The sequence below is a fragment of the Sturnus vulgaris genome, chromosome 5 (assembly GCF_052056855.1).
Source record: "Sturnus vulgaris isolate bStuVul1 chromosome 5, bStuVul1.hap1, whole genome shotgun sequence".
Taxonomy (NCBI): domain Eukaryota; kingdom Metazoa; phylum Chordata; class Aves; order Passeriformes; family Sturnidae; genus Sturnus; species Sturnus vulgaris.
The window spans coordinates 29,293,645-29,310,167 of record NC_142247.1 but is presented as its reverse complement, the minus strand read 5'-3'; the positions used below and the strand labels follow the sequence as shown (position 1 = coordinate 29,310,167).

The 16,523-nt window shown below is 39.5% G+C and overlaps 1 protein-coding gene across 1 annotated transcript in view; it reads right to left on the bottom strand.

The window, feature by feature from the left end:
• MRTFA (myocardin related transcription factor A) overlaps positions 1-15,645 on the bottom strand; it is an 87,037-nt gene extending 71,392 nt beyond the window's left edge. The window contains exons 1-2 of the mRNA XM_088165273.1: positions 15,586-15,645; positions 5,542-5,803 (exon numbers count right to left, since the gene is read on the bottom strand). The gene's annotated coding sequence lies outside the window, so the exon portion shown is untranslated. The remainder of the gene's footprint in view (positions 1-5,541; positions 5,804-15,585) is intronic.
• Between the last annotated feature and the right edge of the window lie 878 nt (positions 15,646-16,523).

Sequence of the window (16,523 nt, the reverse complement as noted above, 5' to 3'; positions counted from 1 at the left end):
GTGCAATTTTTCCTTCGTGAAGCAGCCACTGTTTAAGTAGAACAGATTGAAAATCCTGCTGAATGGCATTCTCCTTTTAAAGAGCCAGGCTTCCTTTCCCCATTACTGCCCTTAACACTCAAAACAGCAAAGCCGGCAACAGAAGTCCTGACACAGACAAAACAGCTGCCCAGATCTGGGCCTGACTTGTTTAGCAAGCAGTTTAAATTAATGAAAAAGGAATGTTTTTTAAACAGCTACCAAATTGTATGTCTAACGTTCATCCAGCAGCCCTGAACCTTGAAACCTTAAAGGCAAACTGAAGTAAGAGAGAAGCTAGAAAGGAAAAACAGAAGGGAGAATAATATTATGAGCCAGTGATTGCAGAAGGGTGTTAGTCTTGTTAACCTGATAAGGAACAAAAACTTTTTTTGAGAGCTAACTTGTTAAAGCCACCATGTTAAAGCTGCCTTTGGCATTATTCTTCCCAGCTCAACTACTCCCCCATCACTATTTAAAAGTTTGTTTAAAATATTTCTAGGAGATTACCACTTCTCAGTTGTTTGGTAGCTCCCATCAGTAACAGGCCAGTCATTTCTGTCATGCTCTGGATCTCATAGCTCTATCAGAAACTTTCAGACAGCATGCTAAATTTATTGTCTCCTGGGACATAAAGTCTCATAATACAAATCCATCCAAGACAGACTGGTTGTTTTTGTTCTAACAACCATTCCCCTTACTCTCACAGAAGAGAAAACAGCAAGCCTCACTGGAATGTGTGTGAAGGACAGATCAGAGCAAGCTATATATTTCCTGTCTTGGTCCTTCTGCTACAATACAGACTTAATCTTCTTCATATCTAAGTTCTGGATGAGGCAGTAACCACTGCTTAGTAGTTAAATGTTACTTTGAGTCACACTATTCCAGATATATATTACAACACCACCACCAAAAAACAAAAATCCTACCAGACCTCAAAAACTGAGAAAACTCTTTCAGAATACCTTTATCTCTTTAAAGGCCTTTCTCAAGAAAAAATATCATCCTTGTTTATAAATAAACATGCCTAGCTTCTCAAATGAGTTCATGAGTCATAATTTAATTTTTAAATTACAGTTTAGGACATGATTTTAAGAAAGCATTATTATTGTTTTGAAAGTCAGATTAATAAGAAGACAATAATAAAATTTACAAACCCTTTATAAGTTATATTTGAATCAAACTGTATTCAGTGTAACAACAATTCAAAATGAGAAAGGGACAGCAGAGGAGGGAATAGGAATGTCTAGCCTAATAAAAGAATTACAGGAGGAAATCACCTACACAATTATTTTAAATAAAATACGGTATCCTAATACTCATGTATTTTAATAGTAAGTGGGCATAAGACACAGGCACTAAATTAGCTCTTTAGAACCATTTTAGCAGTTCAGTTCTGGAATTTCTGAGTATAATTACCAACAGTTTACATAGCAACTATTTATCCCATGCTTTGTACAGCACTAACAGGAGTACCTTCCCATACCTAAAGCACATGCCTTTAATATTACTTGAGTCACACTGAAATTCCACACATTCCCAACTAGACTCTCTTCCCCCAACACATGTGCTACTTCGTAGAAGCAGGCATCCCAGATCAAGTAAACCCCAAACACCAGCAAGCTGGTGCAAGTGCAGTCCAAACCTGTAATCATAAAATGCAACAGTTCATTGGAAAGAATGTTACCTCATCTTAAACAAGCCCACACTGAGAAGAAACGGGAATTGTCAGAGGATTCTAACACAGTGTTTTTCATGACGCCTGGACAAAGATAACTACGAATTCATTTGGGGGAAACAGGTCAAGAGAGAGGGGATTTTCTCTTCTTTTTTCTTGTAAATGCATTCAGAGACCTGCTCTAACCCTGCCTAAGGACTGGGATAAAGTTATCTTAGCATCTTAGTACAGGTGACTGAGAAAAATCAAGATATACTAAAGAGCTTCAGATGACTCTGTCATGGCCTTTTTCTGGCTTGTGTGGCAACAAGTGAGTCAGTCACAGGTAATCTCTCACAGTTAAAGAAAGTTGAGGCCCTGATGAGCATGGGTAGAAAAGGAGAAGGAATGTACATCTGGGGCAGAAAACTCACTCTGAAGCACAAATCAAATAACTACGCCTTAAATGTTCCATTAAGCTTGATGTCTGAACATGTTGAACCTAATAATTGTGTCAAAATAGTTTACTAACACCTTAACACATAAGGTTTCCTTCCAATGAAATGACAAAATTGTTTCCTAGCTATCTGTGTTCAAATGTTTCATATTGGAATTCTATATCCTTAATATATTTTATTGCACTTTAACTGTGTAACTTAACAGCAGCTGTTCAGTCAAGTAGTTCATGGTCTTTACACCCATGTGTCCAGGTGTACCTCTCCACCCATGATAAGGGAAAATATGAAGACAAGTCTGGATCTGAAACAAACCAAAATCAACAAGAAAACCCCCAGAAACTGTGTCTGGCTGCTCTTCAGTTTTAAGAGAAGGAAAAAAAAATTTTTAAAGAATCTGCTCTCCTAGGGCATATGGCAGTATGTGTATACAGGACTGCACTCCCAGTTTTCCCATGGGATACATAACTTCATGATGCTTCACAAGCCAAAGAAATTTCTATTTTAACTCAGCTAATAGTTTATGTTCCAGAACCACAGTCTGTCGCAACAAACATGGTACAAACCAGTGTAATAGTTTTCTACAGACACCTACAGGTAAGGCAAGCCTGTTTAGCAAAAGCCCCAGAAAGAGTTAATTTGTCAGAAGCTTTCAGCATAAGTAGTTCTGCTGTGAGTCAGCAATGCCTGTCTAGAACTGCAAACAGGAGACCCTTTGACACAGATAGGCAGCTTCCAGCAAGTCTCTGACTTACCATCTCCTCCACTGCCACTCAGATTGAATCTTCCTCATACCTTGAATTTGGCAAGTTGTCACAGAAGCAGTTTCACTGCACGAAATATGTTCTACAACCCCTTTGGATTGCTCAAATGTTTAAGCAGATTGCCATCTCAACTGGCAGATCATCTCTGAACTTTAACATGTTTGAAACCGAGGACACAACAACAAAATACACCATATTTAAGAAAGTAGTTGTAACAAGCTCAACAGCTTTCAACAGCTGTGCAACCTTCACCCCAAGATAACTGAGAAGTTCCATTTGAAGGAAGACATTTATTAATTCAAAATGCATCAGCTCAATTTCTTAAAAGCTCACTAAATTTCTTAGCAGCCCACTAAATCAAGTGGTTTTTTTATGCTGTGACAGTTCGCAAATAACTGTATTTCAACAGCACTTTTCACTTCCATAATACTTTAATGAATGTACACACAGACAACACATAATAAAATACTGCAGCCTAGGAGAAAAGAGCATTGTGTTCCTCCTGTGTACCTCCAAAGATAAGGAATATTCAGATAATCTAGTTCAGGGACTTTGGACTTTATGCCTCGCCTGAAAAGCTGTCACTCCAGCAGTAAAATTCCCACTATTGTGCTGAGCCCTGATAAAGAATCAGCCTTGAAGAGACCCACCTAATGAGTCATTTCCGGGAATATCCTAATTTTCTTTGGCAAAAGATATGGGCAGAGGTGTTCCTTTTCAAATACTTTAAAAGTGGAACTCTACTTTGCCCGTTGCAATCAAGCAGATTTGCAGCCCAAAACGATATCACTTCAAAGCTGAGTCCATAAAAATAACATTACTTGGATAGAGGAAAACCATCTATTTCTGTTAAATATTCCCGAAATACCAATTTTTAAACTTATCCAAACAACTGAATCCTGTAAAGACTTTCGTTCCTGCGCCAGAATATCCTTTCCTCTGAGTCTAACAATACCATTCAAAGTGCTGCTACAAGTTTCATTTTTGTGAGAGGTACTCTTATCTGCTCCCAGCACTAGCATCCTTTTCCCAGTGGCATCAAAAATAAACTGCTTCTTCCCACTTCAGGATCCTTCATCATGCCTTATTCTGCTTCCAGAAAAATCACAATGTCACCTTCAGGTGGCGAGCTGTCAGGTGTTGGAAACGAAGGCTCATATGCTTTTCCCATGATCCACCTCTCTATCAGTTTCACCGTTATCTCAATTAAATACTATTTGAAATCTCTCCTTGCTTTCATAAGCATAAAATGCCCAAGTCTACCACTAGTTGAGATGTGCTGATTTCAGTTTACCTTGTTGACTAACATTCCAATTTTCTTCTATTTACTATCACCACCTTTACCTCCATCTATTGTATTTTATCTTAGAAGACAGCAAACATTAAGGATTAGAACTTTTTTGTTGTTATTGCCATTTCTATCTTCTCCATTTTTTGTAAATTTAACTTGACACATAATGATGGTATAATGTACAGGAATGAGGAAACTCTTTAACCTCCTAAAAACCCAGCACTTTGGTTCAAGTTAATCAATTCTCCCAAATTGCAAAATACTGATATGCCATTCAGAGAAAGGAATGGTCATTTTCTAGATATAAAGATCCAGCCATGCTAAGTGAAGTACCCCTTCAATCCAAATTACTATCCTTCAGTGCACATATTCTAAATCACTTTACCATAAACCATTATATTTTGGCTATAAAGCCACTCTGAAGCTCCCCAGCATTTCTCATATGCTGCGTCATGCAACTCCATAATGTCCAACACTAAGGCACACAAGACTCGAGCATGCTCAAATCCACAGTACCCTGCAGGTGACAGCATGAATTCAGACTGCAGCAAGTCCCTCATATTGCAAGGAGTTACCAAAAAACATACCCCAGAAAATGGAGTGAAGGGAGACCACCAAAAAGACTTCACAAACAGAAGCCACTGCTTATCAAATGGTTTCACCACTCTCTCAAAGGTTGAGGCTGAACATGCAAAGGCTTCCATGGCAGCCTGGGGATCCTGAGCTTCAGACAGTTAACAGCCTTTCAAAGCCAGGAATTCTGGTCACTGAGTGACCTTGTATTATATTATAACCCACTATATAGCTGCTCATAAGATACCTGCAAGTTGAGAAACATGCACAGGCCATTCTCACTCAAGGATCAGAAGACCTACTGGGACACTTCATTTTTAACTCTAGGTCTTGGCTCTCCTTCCAGGAAGTCTGAAAGAACCTTTCAGACATTTGCAGTGGGAAAGTTACTCACCCTTGGCAAGTGCAGACCAAAGTGACAAAGAAAAACCTACAGATGGCTACAGTCTGAAGGTGAGCTAACACTTCTTTTGACTGACAGTCTCAGTATTGCACAACCCAGTCACCACAAAGTACAGTGAAGCTGTTTCTGGTATTCACCTAAAATAATAATATAAAGCATTTATCAGTGGAGCTCTGTGGAAATTCCACAGCCACTAACATCAACCCTTCCAATCGAACAGTGTGAATACACTTTGTGAACTCTAGACCATTAGGTTTCCCTACAAAAAACCCATAGTGAGAAGCAATAAGAAGCAGACGGGCTACCAGAACACCTACCATGACACCACCACTTGGTGAGGACACGCTACACGACCCATGAGCACAGTGTCACACACTTACCGTTCTTCCTTTCGCTGAGCGGCGGGAGGTTGGGGTTGCGGCCATGATGGAGGCTGAGGGTCAGCTCGGGCTGCAGGGACAGCTCCTGCAGCTCATTGGCCACAGCCTCGCTCTGCGGGCTGGGCGCCGCTGAAAGGGACACCAGCACCGGCTCATCGTCATTTTCGCCAGCCCCTCCTCCGTCCAGCCCATTTCCAGCAATGACGGAAGGGGGCAGGCACACCACGCTGGAGAAATCCACTTTGGCTTTCGTGATGGCAACCTGCAAGACAAAACAGCAAAAAACAGACCATAAATCTCACAGGAGAGTCTTAGCCATATGTCCAGTTCATCATGGTGTCTTCCATGCTACTGAGAAACATGCTGAGTTTGTGTGATCACCGTCAGCTGAAATCCAATGAAACTTGCTCAACTCAGCAGTTTAAAAACTTGCGTAAACCTCCAACAGCATTACCGCAGAAACTACCAATGAAACTGCAGATTGTTATAATTTTATTAAAAGTATGAGAACATTCTCTGGTTTTTGGTATTTTAGGAACCCAGTCTTGAGAAGACACAGATTGATTTGCTCTCATGAAGTCAGCCTATTTGGAACCTTGCTCAACTCTTGACTACTGTCCTTTATAACAATAGAATTTTAACAACAGTCTATTTGAAATCCAGTCAGGTAAAGTAATCCTTCATAATAAACCTGGAAGGAAAGCTGAGTACAACAAATGAGGATTTTCAGATAATCAACCGCATATCAAAAATAATTCCCTTGTTCTATTCTGTCCTCCCCATTCACAATCAATGAAAATGAATGAAAGAAAAATATTCCACATAAACAAAAAAGATTTCCTGTCTTAAAACTCAGCTACAGTAACCAAAACGTGCAATATATAAAGGGCTTTGATGAAATAAGTAATTTTTAAAGGTTTTATTACATTTCCATAATTCTTTAAATAAGTATTCAAAAGCCACTTCTATGTTCATATTAAAATTCTTTTCTGTTCAGTAATTTAAACAGAAACAAACCAGCTGTAAGTCTCCAGTGAAATGGTTACTGTGTCAACATTTAAACAATAACGGACATTATACAAGGGCAATCATATTTGGTTTTGATTAATGAGGACGGAAGTCTCCTGCTTCTTAGCATGCTGCTGTTTCAACTCAGAAGACTCGGATGCACTGCTTTAATTTAGCAAGCAAAAGGTACTTGCAGATGCTAACCTTCAACTTCAAAAAGATGCAGGTAAAGCAAAGTCAAAACCATCAGGATAATCCTCCAGAAACCAGTCAAAAAGCATAAACTTGAAACAAGGATTTTAACAACACAGATTTTATTAAGTATTCCCCACTTAACACTCATAATTAACCTGGATGAATGTGACAGCACCAACACATGGATAGCTGACAAAGGAGCTCAAATAGTCACTTTCCTTACTTGCATACTTCAGTTGATTAGCATAATTTGTTCTGTAATATCCAGAACAAAGTTATAAGTGGTAGAAAAATTTGTTTCAAAAATTTTTTCAGTGTATATTTAAGACAACAATAAGAATTCACTGGCAATGAAAACAGGTTATTGCATCCATGTTGTCATACATTCATTCCCAGGACCCTATGTCATGATCTGAAGAGAAGCAAAGAAAAGAAGGGTGGAGAAAAAAAATAGAAAACAACAAAAACCACCAACTGAAGCTGGTGCTTGTTAAAACAAAACAAATGAGACTGAGCCAAACCCTACTGCCATATGAAGTATTTGCTTTTACTTCAGCTAAGATTTGGCTAGAAAGTGCCTAACCCTTCCTTGATATTTTTCCTGTGCAAAGCAAACATGAAATCATATCTATTTGAAAGCGAATTGTAACAGTAATCTGAAAAGAGAAAAAAATAGGTATAACGCCCTTCTCTTAATGGATAGAGAAAACCTGAAAACACACACCCTTAAACCATAGACTTAAAAGAACAGAGTTTGGTACATCACAACAACCTTTGCAAAGGCTGGAAAGAGTTAAAACACAACCAACATAGTTGGTCTCAGGCTCTGTCCCTGTAGGATGGAAGACCTGTAGAAAGGGGCTAAAAGGAAGAGTAATTGCCCAAGTAGGAGTCTGGCTGGTAAGGGCTGCTGTCACCATGTGAGAGGAGCCAAAGCCAACGGGCTTTATGGAAGGAAAGGACTGGAGACATTACAGCTTGCCCAGTTCCACACGGTGGTCAGATCATGTGGAAGCACAAGTGCAGCCAGGCCTGAAATCACAAACAGGTGACAGACAGATCTAACACTCACCCCACGGGGATATGCAACAACAGAATTCTCAACCTTCCCTCCTCAATCTGCCCTGGAAAAGAAAGATTTCCTTCCTCTTCTCAGAAGAGAAGGAAAACCCTTGACATGTCTCAAATATGCAAGATCTGCTTCAACTAGATAAACAGCAAATGTCCTTAGAAACTTTGAATATACTGGATTTTCTTTTCAGGAGGAATTTATAACCTGCACTATGAACTAGGAAAATCACATTTTAAACACCACTTTAATAACAGTGTTGTAAAATAGAATCCATTTCCCTAATCAGTATATTGACATTAGCCAAACTACTGAAACTGTGTCATTAATGGAAAAGCACGGGACCAAGACACAGCAAAAGTGGTCCAGCAGAGCCAGTTACAGCATAACAAGGAGCAAGAGACCTCTGCTCACACACTCTTTTGCTATGTAACCTTGAGCAAGACCACACCAAAGGGTGTTAATTGGTATTGAGATTATAAACCAGAGATTCTCCATTAACTTGTCCAATGAAACTTCATCACAGCAGCTGGACTTTCTAGAATTGCACCTGGACCTGCACATGTCCTAACTCATGCAGAAGAAGACACAGATGGAAGGTATCTTAATCCTAGTTGGCATGTCAGTCACTGTTTGTCCCACATCAAAGGAACACAGCTCAAGCAAACCCTGACTTGACGCTCATTCTTGCTCTGCTACTAAGTCCTGAATTGTGCTGGAAGTGCTGCTTGTAGAGCCATGCTGTGAACTGTATCAGAAAGTTGATTCAACTGAAATGCAATTTTTCATCTGGAGCAATCCCTCCACACAAGGCACAGCTGAACCAGCACGGTAGAGTGGAACACTGCCATAAAATCAAAAAAATTCACTCAGTCTGGACAACCATTCTGCTAGTCCAAATAGGGCTGCAGCTCAAATGAAACAAAACTGGGGTGAAACACTATGAACAATTAAATGCATTTGGTAAGCCTGTCTTCTCCTTCCTCCACATCATCTCCAACTTCAGGCAAGAACAAGATTCTGCAATGACACACAATAAAACAGATGTAAAAGCCACATTTCATGGTTCAAATTTCTACTAGGTCAGGTTGCTGGTGTAGTTTGCTGTGCAGCATCACCAGCACTTGTACCAGCACTTCACAAGGACAGAATCAGCTTGTACCATTAGTACATCCAAACATCCAACCTTCTCCCTAAGGGAAAGAGAACTCTTTTTCAGATTATTGCCAAGTCTTAGTATGGAACATGTCTCCACATTAAAAAAAGAAAAAAGGCATCCAGTCCTCAAGACTACAATAAAAGTTGTAATAGGATGAGTTTGATTTAAATGTTTTCAATTAAAAGTCTGATGAGGGCAGAGAGGGATTTGAAAGATGCTTTGAGGATTTATAAACATCCATGCTACAGTATTTGGAAGTCCTGTGAAAGATGTGGAATCCTTTTCTACAACCACCATAAGTCTGCTTCAAGACTTCCCAGACAGTTATACCACTCTATAACTGTCACTGTAGAATGATCAGACAGTTACACACATTAATATCTAGAACCTAATTAAAATTTTATGATGTTTGTTTTCCTGTTATTTCCAAGCAGACCAGAAACTTTCCCATAAAGAAATGTGCCATGCCATGATCTTTAAGTGAGTCATCTAGAAGCTGATGGACAATATTAAGAGCTAGTATTTCTTATCCTCTATAAGGGTTTCAGAGTAAGTACCCTCAAGGATTTGTATCTGTTGCCTTACCAGGCAAAAGCTTTCTACCACGGCATTTTTCCACTTTTAGGCCAGCTGCTTCTGGGACAAGAGTGGCTGTGATACCACAGATGTTCTATAGCAGCAACATCAGCTTAAGCAACCATTAAGTCCTCCACTTTCCAGCTGCTCACTTCTGTCCCTACACTGCCTCTTCTTTGACAGGGTAATCTATTTAGCTGGAAATCAGACATTTTTTTTCCTGGGTATTCAATAAAATCAGTCCCCCAGTCCATTGTCAACTACACACACAACTGTGCCACCATAATGCTTGTGTCCATATCCAACATAAATGTTGGATAGATTGAATCATTTAATAACACCTTAAGATGATTATTACCAAAAGCAGCCATCCTGGTTTCTTTTTTTCTTCCTTGTGCCTTATTCTCCTTCGTGATAATCAAGTTTTTGTGTGGCTGGCTGGAAAGCCAGATCAGCAACAGATGCAGGTTAAAACCGGTAGTATGTGTTTGTGTGTTTGACCAGGTCAAATAGAACAAGGATCAGTTCCTTGATCTGGTTCAGTCTGTGCTGGCTGACAGGACGTGAGGAATGAGCAGGCTGGACTGCTCCTTTTGTTGGCAGTGCCAGTTTGGTGTCTAAGCAGAGGATGTGGTTGTATGATACAGCTAAATTGGTCTAAGCTGCCAGAAGGGGCGGTCTTGGACACATGCCTTTGTTGTTTCCCTTTGCCAACATCGGTGCTTGTCTGCCCTTATGATGGGATAAAATGACAAGAAACTAATCCTAATCCCTTCTCCCCATCCCAGTTTACTTTGCACTAGTTTACTGTTAGTCAGAGACGTTTCCATATTGTGTGTGTCTGTCTATTTTGTTTCTCTCTCACCTCATGGGCTTTAAGCTGTCCTTCAGTGATCCTGGATGAGCAGTTTTAAGAGAAATTTCTCTAAGTAATTTTGTTATATGGTAAATGTAAAGTGGAATACTGTTTTTACCAATGGCTAAACTAATCAGGTTTCCTGTGTGCTTGCTGTGATATGGTGTTGCAATGGCAAGAGGATGCACTTAAACAGCTACCATGTAAAACAAGCTTCAGAGCAGTTCAGTCTTTGTAGTTTGCAGGTTTGATAATGGGAATATTTTTCGGAAAATTCTTCATGGCTGTGGTTCTTCTTAATCTTATACTTTGTGCAAAACTGACTCTGTCTTGTTTTCTATCTGAAATTGAAGTGTTTGAATGCCTTCAGAAGTTAGAAATGGATAAAGATTAGCTATTATTTACAAGTAATGTCTACTGTTTCTCTTGAGCAGATCTGTTTCCTCCCAGATGTCATGGTCCGTGCTTGTATTGTTGTGACAGTAGTTTTGTGTTTTATAGCAACGTAACTTAAAAACTCCTGGTCCTGAGAGCATGGTATTGTCCCTGCATCATTTTGGATATACTCACATACTCATGGTATAATTAAGATCTTGACAGTCAGTATTTAAATGAACCAAGGACTATCACCTTCCCTTACATGAAAACTCAATAACCAGAGTAAAACATAGAGGAATTTTAACTTAAAATTAAAACAAAAATAAATTTTAAAATAAGTGAGTAAAAATCCGAGAAGCACAGAGGAAAAAAAAACCAAATCACATGCAATTATCAAGAAAGGACACCTCTCTAAACAGCTTTCCCTTGTTTGCATTATAGGACCAAGTTGCCAGGGCAATAGCAATTTCCTACTGATTTAAGAATTGCTAAGCAACCTCCAGCACCTAACAGCAACAGCATGTGTGTGCAGCTGGGCTATTTTGAGTAGACAGGGCATTTTTTTATTTTAAACCTAAGAGCAGCCTTCTGTTAAATTATGCCAGCTGAGGTCAGCCAGCCAAGAGGCAATCTTGGGGCAAAGTGGCTTTCAGTGGACAAATCTTGGAAATTAGTGAGAAGACTCAAAGAGAATGCCATGACATGCCCAAATGCAACTATATCTGCTAGGTCACCATAAATTAAAATAACGACCCAGGAGAAGTGAAGTTTTCAGCAGGTGAAAGCAGAGGCACCACATTAGCTTGAGAAGTTGTAACAATCAGAATGAGGGGTATCCTTAGATATCAAAGTCACCAACAGGAAAATCTGCAAGGTTGTATTAAAAAAAGGTTTCATTTCCTGTCAGTCAGCTTACACACAAAACTGTTGGCAGAATTATTTCTCCAGTTAATTGAGAGCTAACATGATGACACCGTTGATAAAGAATATACAATAGAGTCAGCAGCGAGGCAAACATCACAAAGACTGTATCATGGAAGAGGTGCAGCCTTGAGGACTTCCTCAGGAACAGCCTTAAGTTAAGAAACCAAACTATGCAGACCACTAAAAAGAGGCCAACGTAGATTACAGAGTTCTATTTTAACATATACATTCCACATGCTTTTGACTTCTGCACAATTAATCTGTCATCAGCTTCCTTTGCTTCCACAGTTACCTGGGAGCAGGGATGGGCAGAGGGGCAAAAGCAATCCAAAAGTAACCAAATTCATTCTGGATTAGAACCAGTGATTTAGAAGTGTAAATTGTCCATTTTGCCATGATCACAAGCCACTGCACTGCAAAGCCTATATTATAAAGGCAAAGATTGCAACACATGGGAATGAAGATGCTGGTAAAACACAGATGAGTGTAACTTTATCTGAGCTAAAGAACCCGAATCCGTATGTGTACTGTGCCAGTTACACTGCAGTAACAGAGGCTATCTTTAAATCTTCTGCTGCTACCTCTCTTCTCTCTCTGCTACCACCTCCAGCAAATCTAGCAGTACAAGAGTCAAAATATGCTTGGGCCAGCAAGAAATGTTATCAGACAAAAGGCATGAACAGCTGTATAAAGATGTGAGGACTTGAGGGAGAAAAGATGCACATCTAGTGCAAAGCAATCAACTGCATCATTTGTGCTGTAGACAAACACAGCCTTGGACATGATTTTAACAACCACTCATCAATTATGGTATTTCTCAAGCCGTTAATATTTCCTTCATAAAACATTAACATTTGATTCACTCCATCCAGCAGTGACAGAAAGTTTTTAAGAGGTTTTCAAAAATCATCATTAAACATTAATTTCTTAAAGCCACAAATAGCAAGCTAAGAAATGTAGTTTGACATTCCAGCTATTTTTTAAGAAATATTTTTCATTCTTCAATATGTATTTGGAGGAACTTTGTGGCTTTCAAGCTCGTGGAACTTTGGGTACACAGAGAACTGATAATACCAAAGCTAGTTTTGAGATTAGCAATGATATTTAGAACAAACAATCCTTGCCGGAAAAAGAAATGAACTCTCCACCAATTTCTGAAGTCCTTACTTTAGTTCAAAGCATAAATGAGGACAACATCCTTCTAATTTCAGAGGATGTTAAGCCTTAAATTGGTGAAGCACTCTACAAACATCAAATTCTCTCATACTTCTCAGTGTGTTGAATGAATGATCTAGTTTGTGAGACTAAAGATGATAGCTACTGAAGAAATAACAGTTTTTGCTGAAGTTCAAAGAACAAAAGAGAGCAAAAAAGTGTCATGTTCAGGTGTCATGTGTCAGTGGGTACACTGATGTATTTTAGGTCTAGAGTTCAACATCATAATTAAAAGAAGATTTCAGCCTACTGCCATGAAGCTGTTGGTTCCTGCTGCTTTCCTTTTGTCTGATCTAATGGTTGTGCACCCACGGGGTGACTCAGGTCAGCCGAAGCAGCAGACGATTCACTCTGCAGAGCACCAGAAGCCATTTATTCCCGGATCAGTCGGCTGGCCGTGCCCTGTGGCTGCACAGTCACCAGCCCTGATGCAAAGGAAGAAGCAGGAGTGCAAGGCTGTGCAGAGGTTTGACCTGCCTTTGCAAGAGCAGCACACTGAAAGATCAACTTCACTGTAATGGCAAAGAGCACACTTAAATATCTAGCAGCAGTGCCAACTTAGGCAGCCTGCTACACATTCCCACTCTCATAACTTCCTCATTGTGAAACCAGCATAAATCTTACAGAGACAACATGTACTGGACCAGATGAAAAATAATCTAGAGAAAAATGCTTCTTTCCAGGAGGATGTGTTCCCCAGAGTGGCTCACCATGGCCACAAAAACAGCTATGCCAGCAAAAACAGAGGGAGCCGAGAAAGGGCGCAAGCTGTTTGAGCCTGCACTGCTGCCAAAGAAATGCATGATGAACTGCAGTGTGTTTAGAACAGGATTGCCTGCTTTCCACCACCTTCTAACTGGCTGGCTTCCTTGCAATCACTGTCTGATGCATCTTTCAAAATTTCCTTCATGTTAAAGGCAAAGCATTCCTCCTCATCCCACAGGGGCAAGTAGTGGAAGCAACGGATTCAGCCAGCAGCAAAGGCATGTGGCAGTGGATGCCAGCAACCGATGGAAGCAGGGAGGCTACAGCAAACTAGAAAAGGGAATGCTGATCATCTGCAGCCAGATGTGAGCTTTGACTTGGAAAAATTCACAGCTGAAAAATTATAAAGGAACTCTTGCTGAATATGGATTTAGAGCAGACTAGAATGAGAAAGTCATTGGACAAGAGAAGCATGGAAGTAAGACCTCAGAAGAAACAATACACTTTCAGACAGAAGAATTGAAATTTGGGTCTAGAACTGGATGACATAAGGCATAAAAGAGTGGTGACTTAGGCAAGGCAGGAAAGACAGCACAGGGAACAAATCTAGACTAAAATAAAAAAAATAATTTTTTTAATTTATAAATTTTTATCAGAAAAGGAAGAATTAAAACAACGATAAAGTAGTTAAATTTCAGTCAGTTCAGTTTCTGGCACAAGCACTCACTGCAGCACAAAGCAGCAGGCAAAACTACAAAACTTTAGAATCTTAAGGATTTTTTGGCACGGTTTTTTGGCAACTTACTTTTGTGTATCTGACAAAGTAGTTTTACATTTTATCTAATTCAGTCTGATCACGTCTAATTCAGTCTGATCACGGGCTGTGACTGAGATTATATGTCCACATTGTGTCACCACACCACAATTTGAAATTCTTGCCTTCTCTCCTTCAAGCAGTGACTCTGCAGGCATAGAGCAAGTCAATTCAGCTTGCTGTTCTGATGGAAAGCTACACCTTGAAATATGCTTGTTTTCCCATTGTGATAGGAATCTGAACCCTGCAACCACAGATTCGTCTAAACTAATCTCATTAAAAACAAACAAAAAAACCAAACAAAACCCCCTAAACCAACAAACATAGAAAAAAAGCAGAGGAGCAAGACCCATTGAAAAATGACAGCTTTCAGTTACCTCATGAGAAGTACAGTGTGAAACCAAAGCCTGAAACAGAGACTACAAGACATTTTCTGACCCCAGTCACATTCTTTAGTCATGACAGTAAGAAACTGTCACAGAAATTAAACCCATCTGAATTGGTTTTGTCTCTCCTCCCCATCAACAGACACTGGGTGTGGAATTCAAATTTCTTTGCATTTACTGGCATCTTCTAATGCAGCTACCCACCATGACATTCATTAAGTGGAAGGCCCAGCAATTGATTTACTAGATATTCTGTTCCCTTTTCCCTTACAACAGCTGACTTTCCACCCTTGGATTTCTCCACTACTGAAAATAGGTAAGAATTTTCTCCAGCGATTCATAGAGAAGCTAAGATCAATATTACTCTTCTGTTTATGCTAGACAGTTCATTGAAAAGAAGTAGCAAGTACTCCCTAACATGGAAATCCAAACAATGTGAGTAAAGAACATGGTGTAGGGATGGGGGAATCAAAATTGCTGCTTTTCTTTGCCAATTCAAAGAAAGAAGCAGTTGAACTCGGTTTCTTTGAAACAAGTCTTACTAATTGCTCAGCAGCATAGAAAAGTGCACACATGTGCTGTTTACATTCTTGACACTATAAAGTCCTTGCTACACAGCTGTCACACTTGACACTAATACAAATTCAAAGTATTTTCTCTCTAAGCAACACTATCCCTCACTTTTAGTGACTACAAGCAATTTTCAAGACCTAAGAACAAAAGCTGCAGACTGAAGACAAAAGGGAACACAACACACACCTTACTCACAGCTCCCACGGACAAACCCAGCTCACTTCCATGCCAGCAGCTCTCTCCCAGTCACTGAAAGAGAAAACAGAACACAAATACTCAGAGATTTAAAAACAAACAACCAAACAAAACCAAAAGTCCTTTATCTGGGATTCTTTTTAACCAGAATCTTTAATTCATTTGGTACACACTACAGAAGTTGGATTGAAACACCATCAAGACTGCCACGCTGGTAATACACACACAATGCTACTCTTGCAAAGCAGAACTTTTATTTTAGGACTGCTGCTTTGTCCATGCTGAAGAATGCCTTGGTTGAGATCTACTAAGGCAGAATTATTCACCAAATCATATATTCAATTTTCTAGTCCATGTACTGAAATCATTCTTAAACATTGGATAGTAGAACTAGTTTATCACAGGTTATCTGTCCACACAAAAACAGGAAAAAGATAAAGAGATCTTTGAAGACAGCAACAGGAATCCCATTTTGGAGGAGGGGGAGAAGAACCATCCCACGCACCTTAAAAACTCCTAAATGTACTGAAGTAACACATCATTGTCTTTGGCAAAACAGTTCTAAAAGGCAAACACAGCAGTACCTAACCAGAAAATAATTTGGAGACTCTAGAAGATTGTTGTTTCAAATGGCAATAAAAAGGTCAGAAGTTGCCATACATTTACTCCTACCTCCTTAGCTACCTTGAAAAAAATTATACATCAAAGTTTCCATTCCATTTTCTCCTCTGAGCTTTTCAGACTTTAGTGCTTCCCAGACATCAACAGAAGTGCAGTCAAGATGCCATGATATTTTGTCAATAATATAAAATAAAAAAGAAATGGGCACCTCCCCAAATACAAACTTCAGAGCAGATGGACTTTGGACATGGGAATTAATATAGTTCCACTGAAAAGGAAAAAAAAGGAATTAAGAAAAAAAAAGAGCA